This window comes from Microtus ochrogaster, chromosome 5 (assembly GCF_000317375.1).
Source record: "Microtus ochrogaster isolate Prairie Vole_2 chromosome 5, MicOch1.0, whole genome shotgun sequence".
Lineage (NCBI taxonomy): Eukaryota > Metazoa > Chordata > Mammalia > Rodentia > Cricetidae > Microtus > Microtus ochrogaster.
Window position 1 is genome coordinate 78,975,544 of NC_022012.1, and position 11,138 is coordinate 78,986,681.

An 11,138-nucleotide genomic window follows, 5' to 3' on the forward strand; every position below is an offset into this window, starting at 1 on the left:
TGTGTTCTACATATCACAACAGCATGAGGATGATTTATATATTCTCTAAAAACACACATTCAGGAAAACTGCTTGGTTGGAATGTGACAGACACCAAGCAAGGCTTAGAGGAAGGAGGGGACTGTCCCACCATAGATCACGCTGCCAGTTAAAAATGCTGCATGAACTTCAACAAGGAACTGGTTCCCTCCAGTTGCAGTATAAACCATGAGGCCCATATTTTAATTATAAAGCATACATGGCCACACACCCAGATGAATTCTTCTGAAAACAATGAGGTGCTTTCCTCCCAGACCACAGGAGATACCAAGGGGTTGTGTGGCCCCAGAGACTCTGCCCAGCCCACTCACTCTTCAGGGGAGATCTGGGCTAGAGCTCAGGCCCCTGCCTTTGGGGTAACAAAGCAAGCGAGGAGGCTGAAAGGACTCTCCAAAGTTACATTAGGGGTTCTTGGCTCAGGAGATGGGCTGTGTGCCTTTGTGCAAACGGCTGCCCCAAAAGCCACAGTCCCATCCCTAGGCACACCCCCTCCACAGAGGCTCCCTAAGAACCAGAGTAGAGCCCTGGCTCTGCTGCCCCTGGATCTGGTGGGGTATTCCCTAGCTCCCACGAGTGACTCTCAAAATGTCATGCCCCAGAGGCCTCACAGACCCCTGTATCTGAGAGTGCCCCCCTCATTCCACCCTATCCCTCTAGCAAGTCCCAGAGACCTTTCTTCAAACTGCAGACATCTACATCCATCCGTTCCCCATCCTCCATGACCTCTCAACTCTACTACACAGCAGAGGGCTTTGTTCTTTTTCCTGGGGCCACTGGGTTCCTATTCAGGGTAGGGAAAATTCCAGTCCCTGAATCCTCTCTCTCCCACACTCCCCATTAACTAGGCATGATCCACACTGCCCGTGGCAGAAAGCTGTGGGTGGCTCAGCTAGTTGCAAGTGGGTCCTTCACTTAACAAAAGATTCTTCTGGCCCTCCCCTCAGGTTTGCCTGTCAGACTTGGAAGACCTCTCTGGGCCCTCAGAAGCACTGTCAGCAATGGTTTAGGAAGGAGCTTCAGGGTTGGACAAACCTGAGCTCAGAGCCAGGCCTGCCTCCACCTGCAGTGTGCACCAGGGGAGCACTATACGCTTGAGCCTCTGGTCCCTGACCTCAAAGACAGCAGCAGAGAAAGCTTCCAGCAAAGCCAAAGACTGGATACACTTCAAAAGCTTGGTGAGGGGACTGGACCCAAATATCCAAAGTGGAAGGGATTGGTCAGTTACAAGTGTTCCTAGCCAGAGACACTAAAAACAAAACAACAACAAAAAAAAAATATTTTCAAAAATGAACAAAAAAGTAAAAAGAAAAAAAAAAAACTCAAGTGTTTCTTCCTTCTTTCCTCTGTCCTCTTCACCCCAGGTAGCCAACTCAGTGACAGCCGCTCTGCTTTTGTTTGTTCTGATCTTTTGAGGCAGGTCTCACACAGCCAGGCTGGCCTGGAACTCCACACAGCAGAAGATGACTATAAACTTCTGACCCTCCTGCCTCCACCTGCCAGCTATAGTACTGGGTCCTAGGAGTGTGCTGCCATGCCCAGGTTGTAGGGTACTCACTGCACGCCAGGCCAACATTCCTGCCCAACTGATCCCTTACGATTTTCTCTATAAAGGTATTGGGACAGAAAAAACCCTTTTCAATCTTTACTCAGTCAGGGTCTCTGGGTCAGGGTCCTTAGTGACTGCTAACGTCACACAAAGGTGACTTTATCGTCTGGCAGCTGAGCATACCATCACCTTTGAAGTAGTCTAAGCAAAAATTTAAAAATAAAAGTCTATCCAAACTTATGGAACTAATCTTTTACAAAAAATCCAAGGGGAGAGAGGAATATAATAAACCATAAATGTACTATGTAGTATACAGAAATAAAAATTTTTAAAAAATAAAAAGAAAAATAGGGGCAATCATAGTTTCTTTAAAAAAAACCAGCAAGAAAGGGCTGGAGAGATGGCTCACTGGTTAAGAGCACTTGTTGCTCTTACAGAGCATCTGTGTTCCATTCTCAGCACACAACTGTAGCTCCAGTTCTAGGTGATCTGACACCTTCTTCCGGCCTCCACAGGCACTGTACACACACAGCACACATATATGCAGGCAAAACACTCAAACACATAAAATCTAAAAAAAAAAAAAAACAGCAAGAAATAAAGATGGAAGTAGCTAAATTAAAAGGGACATGGGAATCTTTTTTTTTAAATATCAATTTATTCTTGATTGTCAAGATTTATAACAAATTATTAAAATGTAAAGGCCAATTTTTAGTCCCCATTTAGTTACTTGTTCCATTTCACTCTATGCATACTAAAGTCAAATATGTGAAGATACCTGTTAATGCTCTACATTAATATAGCTGATTTATGATGCAGAAATTAAACACTCAGTTGGTACATCAACTGTCACTCTCGTCAAAGTAGCTTACTTTTATAATTCAGAAATAGGTTATTAGGACAGTCAAAAGACAAAATTTAAATTGAGGGGCAGACTGTTTTACTTGATAGACCAAAATTTAAAAATCAAACAGATTTCATTTCTAGAATACATCAAAGAAATTTAATGTATGGTTTTTGAGAAATGCTTTCAAAGATACCTACATTGCCAGCATTACAATCTGATCCTCTTAATAGGAGTTACCATACACTGTTCATATACCACCTTCTGGCATTACATCTGATACTTTAATCATAATTATTACAATAGTCAAAGAAGTTTAGTTACTAGTTGTTAGTTTTGTATTTTTAAAAACCAATTTGTTGTATATAATTTTTTAAATTTCTTTTGTGCAGATCAATTTTTAAGCTTATGTAGGTAGGTGTCTTTACACTTCTAACTAAAGAATGCCAGTGTTCAGCCAGGCAGCATGACAGAGCGGTCAGTTCAGTGGTGGCAGCACTGGAGGGGACTGTCCAGTTCTGCTTTGCTCTCAATTTGTCATCAATTTGTGGTATGTTAAGTGTAATAGAAATTTTATATTGAGGATAAACCAAAATCAACACATCAGGGTTTCAAAAAACTGGGAAAGGGTGAGCACACTTGGCTTATCTATAAGGGACATGGGAATCTTAACAGATGAACACACAAGCAGCAAGGCAGTGAGCTTTAGGACTGTGACTACTGACTGCACACTTAAGGACATTGAACAATAATCAGTGTAAACCAAATTCAATAGCACATCTGAAAAATGAAGTACTATAATAAAATACTGACAGAATCCATCACTAGAATTCAAGGAGGGGTCATGGAATGAAATCAAACAGCATCATACACTAAGTGACCTGAACAGAGGACAGCTTCTCAACTAAAGCAAAGTATTTGGTGAGCTTTGGCAGCCTTGCACAATCAAGGAGACTGTCAGGCTGACAGGACGGGCGCAGCACAGAAACACCTGAGTTCAATCCCAGGACCCACATGGTGGAGGAGAGAACAGATTCCTGCAAGTTGTTCTCTGAGCTCCACATGTGCACTGGGGCATGCACACACACGCACCCACATGGAATAAAAATACAGCAAAAGATTTAAAACTGTGTTCATCTTCTACATGTTGCCTTTTATCTGGTAGGTGATTAATAAGCACCCTGCCTTTTCACTCAGCTGTCTGCTGCTTCTGCTGGGCGGAAGTGTTCACACTGGAGGTGACTCTTTGGGATCGCTTTTGCTATGGCGTCATATGTGGCAACGCCATCGTGAAGGCTTCTCTTGTGTTTCTTCTGGTTTTACAGTAATAAGGCGTGTGGTGTCAAGGTCTGTGAGCATGTGAAGGCAGCTGGTTTCTTTCAACTGGATGTAATATAAGAGGTTAGCGTCATTCTTTTGTGAGTAGATAACCAGTTTTCCCAGCAGTGATTGCTAAGACATGATTTTATACTCATTAGGGTAACTACCATCAGAAAAAAAAAAAAAAAAAGAAAGGAAAAGAGATGTTAAGAGAGCATGAGGCCACTCTACTCCTGGGCATCCATTCCAAAGAATCCCCATGCCCTCTGCAGCAGCCAGGAGCAGAAGCAGCCCAGGCAATCCCTAATGAATGAAAAGTTCTTAACAATGAAGGCAATCACATCCCAGGGGAACCCCATGCTAAGTAAGATAAGTTGGTCTCCTCCCCTCCTCCTCTTTCTCTCTCTTTCTTTCTCTCTGTCTGTCCTCCTGTTTCCCCCTTCTCTGTCACACACACACACACACACACTATAAGGCCACCTTCATAGACTCTAAAGTAATTAAATTCACAGAAACAAACAAACAAACAAACAAATAAACCGAATGGGGTAGTCAGTTGTCAGAGTCAGCAGGAGGGGAGGGGAGGGGAGGAGAGTGGCTGGTGAAGGACTGATCAGCCCTGTAGGCTGAGGAACTTCTGTAGCTCAGCTGTTGGACACTGTGAACACACTTAACTGCACACTTAGCATCAGCATGAGTCTATGCTATACTTTATAGTAGAATACTTCATATTATGCTAGGATTTTCAGCCCAGTAATAATTTCTAAAATAAATGTGATTTTTTATGATAGCATTAAAAAGATTAATACAAACTTATAACTTTTTAAAACACCAGGGCAGATGAGGGTGGCCATCAGCTGATGGCAGCTGAGCACATGGTCTGGGTGGCGGGGAGGCCTGCTGAGTTAGCTGGTGCACCTCGGACTTTCCTGCTCTACACGTGGATCCACACACTTAATAGAGAACTGTGTCGCCCGGTTACCAGAGAGGCCCAGTGGTCACCAAAAGCAGCAGTAGCCCATTGTCCCCCTGCAGTCCTTTACAAAGCCACCTGCTAGGAACACCCAGAGTGTCTTGGCAAGTGGCAGCCAGACACTTACGGAAAGCCCTGCAGGAGTAAATGCAAGTCTTCTGTGCTGACTAGTTTTAGGTCAACTTGACACAAAATAGAGTCATTTTGGAGGAAGTCACATCAATAGAGAAACCGGTCTACCAAACTGGCCTGCAGGCAAGGCCGAGGTGCATTTTCTGAGTTGATAATTGGTGTGGGAGGGCACAGCTCACTGTGAGTGGAGCCACCCCTGGGCTGGTGGTCCTGGGTTCTATAAGAAAGCAGGCTGAGCAAGCCATGAGGAACAAGCCTGTGAGCAGCACCCCTACATGGCCTCTGCGTCAGCTCCTGCCTCCAGGTCCCTGCCCTGCTTGAGTTCCTGCCCTCACTGCTTTGATGATGAACTGTTACATGGAGCAGTGAGTGGAACAAACCCTTTCCTTCCCAGCTGTTTTCGGCCATGGTTTTTCACGATAGCAATAGTAATCTAAGTTAAGGCACCTGGGTTCCAAGATGGAGCCACTGTGCTGGGGTGGCAGGACTAGAAACCACTGGTCACAGGCTGTGTGGATTTAAAGAAAGGACATAAGACACAGAGACAGACTGTGATGTGAACTGTAATCTGAAATAAACACTTTCCTCTCCAAGCTGCTTTTGGTCATGGTTTCCCTCACAGCAACACAAACCCTAAGACACGTCTGAACACAAGCAGCCAGACTTTCCTGAGAAGCATCAGTGTTTACCCAAAGGATAACATGCATTTCTTTTTTAATTTTAGGTGTATGTGTATGTACATAAGTGTTTGTGTGTGTGTTTGCATGTATGCAGGTGCACATGTGCACTTGTGTCTGGAAGATGCAGGACAGCCTCCGGGTCACCCTCAGGAGCACTTATCTACCTCCTAGCCTGGCTGGCCAGGGACCCCAGGGACCCTCCTCTGGCTGACTCTCTGTGTTGGGATTATGGGTCCGCCACACCACCCAGCATTTTTTTATGGGCTCTGGGGGTTAAACTTGGGTCTTTGTGCATATAAGGCAAGAATTTTCCCAAATGAGGCATCCTCCGGCAAAGACAGTTCCATGGTTAGTCACTACACTGGTCTGAGAAGGAGATAATCAGCTCCAAATGCAGCTATCCAAAATACCTATGGTAAAGTCAAATTACAGCTGCTTCTAAAGGATAAATACAACATTCTAACGCAGAACAGCTAGCTATTTCACTAGGTGGGTCTAGCTGGATGATAATGTTAAACCTGTAGTGGCTAGAGTGAGGAATGTCCCCCTTCTGGGCATTTGAAAGCTTGGTCCCCAATTGGCAGTGTTGTCTGGGGTAGGTTATGGATCATTTATTACAGGATCCTTGCTGGAGGAAGCAAGTTACGGGGGACAAGCTTTTAGCGTGTATAGCCTCGCCCCACTTCCAGTTCACACTCTCGGCTTTCTAAGTGTGGATGGATGGAACTGTGATCTCTCAGCTTCCTGCTCCAGCTGCCGGCTGCCATGCTCCCCCTGCCATTATGGACTTTCCCTCCAGAGCTGGAAGCCCAATGACCCCTTCCTTCACAGGTCATGTTAGGTCCTTGTGTTTTATTACAGCAGCAGAGATGTGACTAAACCAAGACAAAGTAAAGAATTCCCAGGTCTTAACATGGGCACCCCATTCATACCAATTGTAAATTCAAAACTTTTTCAGAAATGGGATAAAATTTTTGGAAAATTTTAGAGCACTGTGTGTTGGGCCAGGTGTGGTGGTGCACACCTTCACAGGCAGAGGCAGACAGATCTCTGTGAGTTTAAAACCATGGTCTATAGCGTGAGTTCTGGGACAATCAGAGTACACAGCGAGACCTCAGACCCTGTTTCAAAAACAAAACAGCAACAAAAGAATTGCATGTTCAATCCAGAAAACCTAGGTTACTTTTACATTTAGAGATGTAAATGGAGATTACCCATAATCTCCCTGCTATGGGTTGGTTCTGAAATGTCCCCAAAAGTTCATATGTTGAAGGCTTGGACAGTAGCCCTTAGAGCGGGACCTTTGAGAGATGACTGCATCCCAAGGGCTCTGATTCGTGATCTGATTCGTCCGCTAATGAATATGTACTGGGTTTTCTGGAGGCAGCGGACTGCAGGGAAATGGAGGAAACGGATCACTGGGGGTGGCCTCTTTAAAGGCACTGATAATGCTGTTCTCTTTCCCCCCTGTTCTCCCACACCCTCTCATTTCTGGACTCCTGACAATACAATGCCTGCCTCATCACCACGTGAAAGTGGCAGCGCCAGCCATGGACACAAAACTCCGAACAGCCCAAACACCTATGCCGATCGCCTCAGCCTCACAATCTGATATTTGTCTCTAGGCAAATAGTGTCAAGTAAGTTAAATTACAGGATATACGACTAACAGTTGCTGGAAAATTCTTTGGCCTGTGGGGAGCCCTCCACCCCCCAGGTATCTGGTCACTGAGTATTTACAAGTTGACAGCTCAGGCATTTTGCTTCAGAAAAAGGAACTAACTGGCATGCCCACTGTAAGGAGTGACCTTTTTTAAAAATCTGTGTGATTTCAACACTTGGTGTAAATTCACTTAGTATTCAGGATAGAAAGTCCTAAGGGAAAAAAGTTATAGATGTAAAGAAATAGGAAGGACTTAAAATATGGGCAAATTGGGGCCAGTGAGAGGGCTCAGCTAGTGAAGAGACCATCTGTCAAGGCTGGCAGCCTGAGTTTGCTCCCCAGTATGACTGCCACAGCATCCTCATGCATGCTCACAAAAGACAATTCAGTACCAAGTATCCCTTTTGACAATCACATTAAAACAAAGGGCTCTCACTCTAAAGTCGCATTGTGCGAGACCTGCAGAGCTCACCTCCTCCATGACTCTCAACCCCACAGAACACTTCTCTGACCAGATGCATGCAGAGTTTCCCACGTGCCAAGCAGGCGACATCTGGGTGTCCCATAGCTGAACTCTTACTTGGAGGTAGTTCCTGCTCTTCCAGGTAGAGAGCCCAGCAGCCCCCACATCACAGACGCTATGATTTAAACAGACTAATTTGGTCCTCAGGGTGTCTGGTGATCAGTCGCTGACAGGGACTAAGCTTTTCTTGAAGGACTGGGCTAGTTACCAGTACAGCAGTGCTGAGAGGTGAGGGCACCGGGCCTTGCTTGTCTTCCATGTTAGGATGCCCTCCCCAGGAAAAAGATCCCGACTCTATGATCTTGAACTCCCTAGCCTCTAGAGCTGAGTCAAAAGAAACTTATCTTCTTTTAGAAACCACCATGTCTCGGGTATTCTGCTATGGCCACAGGAAAACATACTAAGGCATTCCAATTGCCATCCCCATGTTGTGGCCTGTCTTTCTGTCAGGCTGGCTACCAATCATGTTCCCACAATCCCCTCTTCTACTTGGTCAATCTGCTAGAACAGCCCAAAAAGTGGCCACCCTTTGGAGAGACTACTACAGAATTGCCAGGGCTACAGCTAAAGACTCAGAATAAAGAGATTCTCAGGGCAGGCTCGTCTCCTGGGGTGTACCCTCCAGGAAGCTCTCCCAGCCCTGGTCTTCCCCGTTCCCATGGAGACTGTCAACCATTCTGCAGGCCCTCTGTCCTCCCCAGAGGATGCCATCTGCTCTAAGGCTACAGAACACTTAGACGCCTTTAAGACTTCTTGGCTGGTATTCTTTCTACGAACTAAACTATTTTTTCTTCTCTGAGCAAATGAAAAACAAAATCCTGATGTAGAAATACAAATATCTCTTATAACTTTAAGCCTCATGTGGGTACATGTCTTTGATATTTCCAGCACTCCGGAGGAAAACGCAGACAACTGTGAGTTTGAGGCCAAACTGATCTACATAGTGAGTTCCAGGCTAGCCAGGCAACATAGTGAGAACCTGTCTCAAAAATAACAACAACAACAACAACAACAACAATATAATGATAAACAACTCAGATGTGATAGCCTTTACAGCAAAAAAAAAAAAAGAAACCATTTACATTTGTATAAGCAATATGTACTGTCTGAATTACGTACTGTTCCTAAGGTCTGGCCCTGGGAATGCTAAGCCCAAACCTCCCTCTAAGTAGAAGGTGATGCTCTAATGGTGAAGGACAAAGGATAAACCAGGGGAAAGAGGTGCTGTCAAGGAAGCTGGGGAAGAGGAGGTGGATGAGATGGGAGGAGTCAAGCATGGCAATCAGGAAAGGCTGCTCTGAGGCCTGCAGGAAAGCAGAGAGCCAGCTCTGAGTGATGGGGACCAGCCACAAGGATTTCCATCCCAGCAGGGACCCACTGCTGAAAGGAGCCTGGTATATTCCAAGAAAGATGAAGGAATTCCAGGGGAGATACATGCCGGAGGGCAAGGCCCAGACCAAAACCATGGATTCCTAGTTTTAGCATAAACACATTTGTTTCCAAAGGAACTTCCTCAGAGACCGGTGTGACTGCCTTCAGGAGACTCTTGTGGACATGTTGAAACCACGTCTGGCTGAGGAGGGAGCTTAGAGGGTAATATTGAGGGTGTGAGGACTGGAATTTGAATCCCCAGCGGCCTCGTGTGCCTATAATCAAACAGTGTGCGGATGAAGAAAGGTGAGGCTTGCTATTGCTATCCCAGCTCCAGGCTCAGTGCATACATCATGCAGACATGCATATACACCACATACACATGCACCACACACACATGCACCACACAAATGCACATACACTACACACATGCATATCACATACACCACACACACATGCACATACACCACACACACATACGCATAAACATCACACACAACATATGCACAAATACCACACACATACACATACATCATGCACATATATACACAATCATGTGCATATACCATATATATATGCATATACTATACACACATACTCACACCAAAGTTTTTTACACTTCCAAGATTTTATATCGAATAACCACTTGAAATGTTTACAAGGCCAAGTAATTACTAGAAACCACCAGATACCATAATCTACCTCACCCATTCCTAAAAATACAAGCAAAATTTTCAACTATACTTCAAAAAAAATAGAAGTTTGAGCCAGTGAGGTGGTTGAACAGGTAAAGAGAGTGCCAAGCCCAGCAACGTGACTTCGCTCCCCAGGATCCAGTGGTGGAAGCGGAGAAGCGCCTGCAAGGTGTCCTCTGCCCTCCACATGCACCATGGGACATGCATGCCCCCTCCTTCCACCATGCAAACAAATGTGCAGCATGGTGGCACATGCCTTTAAGTCCTAGTGCTCAGGGGCAGAAGCAGGCAAATCTCTGAGTTCTGGGCCCCTTGGAACTACATAGTAAGACCCTGTCTATAAAGAAATAAATATTTTTAATTAAAACCAGCAGCTCACAATCTCAAGATAAAAGCCTTTCTGGGGGAGGCTCTAGAGACAACTAAATAGAATCTTCCCTAGTAGAAAACATATGCAGTACCTCTATCCAGGACCTTCTGACAATGAGGACTACTGAGAACTCAAGAACAATGGCAATGGGTTTTTGATCCTACTGCACGTACTGGCTTTGTGGGAGTCTAGGCAGTTTGGATGCTCACCTTACTAGACCTGGATGGAGGTGGGTGGTCCTTGGACTTCCCACAGGGCAGGGAATCCTGATTGCTCTTTGGGCTGATGAGGGAGGGGGACTTTGTTGGGGGAGGGGGAGGGAAATGGGAGGCGGTGGTGGGGAAGAGACAGAAATCTTTAATAAATAAATAAATTTTAAAAAAAGGAAATATCTGAGCATGCTAAACAATGAATTCCAAGTGTCGGCCTGAAATGCAGCCCAACCTGCTTCTACAGTACCCTGTCATTACCAGTACGCCTCATTACTAAAACCCAAGGCAGGTTCTAGCCCTGCTCAGAACCAAGCAACCGGAGAGCAAAGCTCCCAGGCTTTCACATTCCTTACAGATTAGGCTGCACACCAAAACCTGCTCTGCGGCTCACTGGGCTGGGGTGGTTACAAAGATTTCCTGGGTTCTGGTTAGTCCAAAGGTCATTTAGACCCCCTCTTATATAACAGAAGAGGAAGGAAAAAGAATGAGCTAAGAAAACAAACGCTGTACAGCCAGCTTCTGTGCCTCAGACCGACTCTTCTTCTCCATGAGTCTTTCCCTGTCCCTGCTCGCCTACGTGATACCCCATTCCTTGCTATCTACCCTACCACTGCATGCCCAGAAAGCGTGGTATTAGGTCTCACTGGACAAATGGAGGGAAGGGAGCGTATACTCCACCTTCTTCCTGATGAAGGCATAGGAGATTTCACCCCACTTGAATGACTTACTCTATTTACTAACAAGGACAGGCTAGGAGATGGCTAGGGAAAG

The 11,138-nt window shown here is 45.4% G+C and overlaps 1 protein-coding gene across 1 annotated transcript in view; it reads right to left on the minus strand.

Annotated features, from left to right (window-relative positions):
- Positions 1-11,138, minus strand: part of Uaca (uveal autoantigen with coiled-coil domains and ankyrin repeats) — an 87,954-nt gene that overhangs the window by 42,571 nt on the left and 34,245 nt on the right. The gene's annotated exons all lie outside the window — the stretch shown is intronic.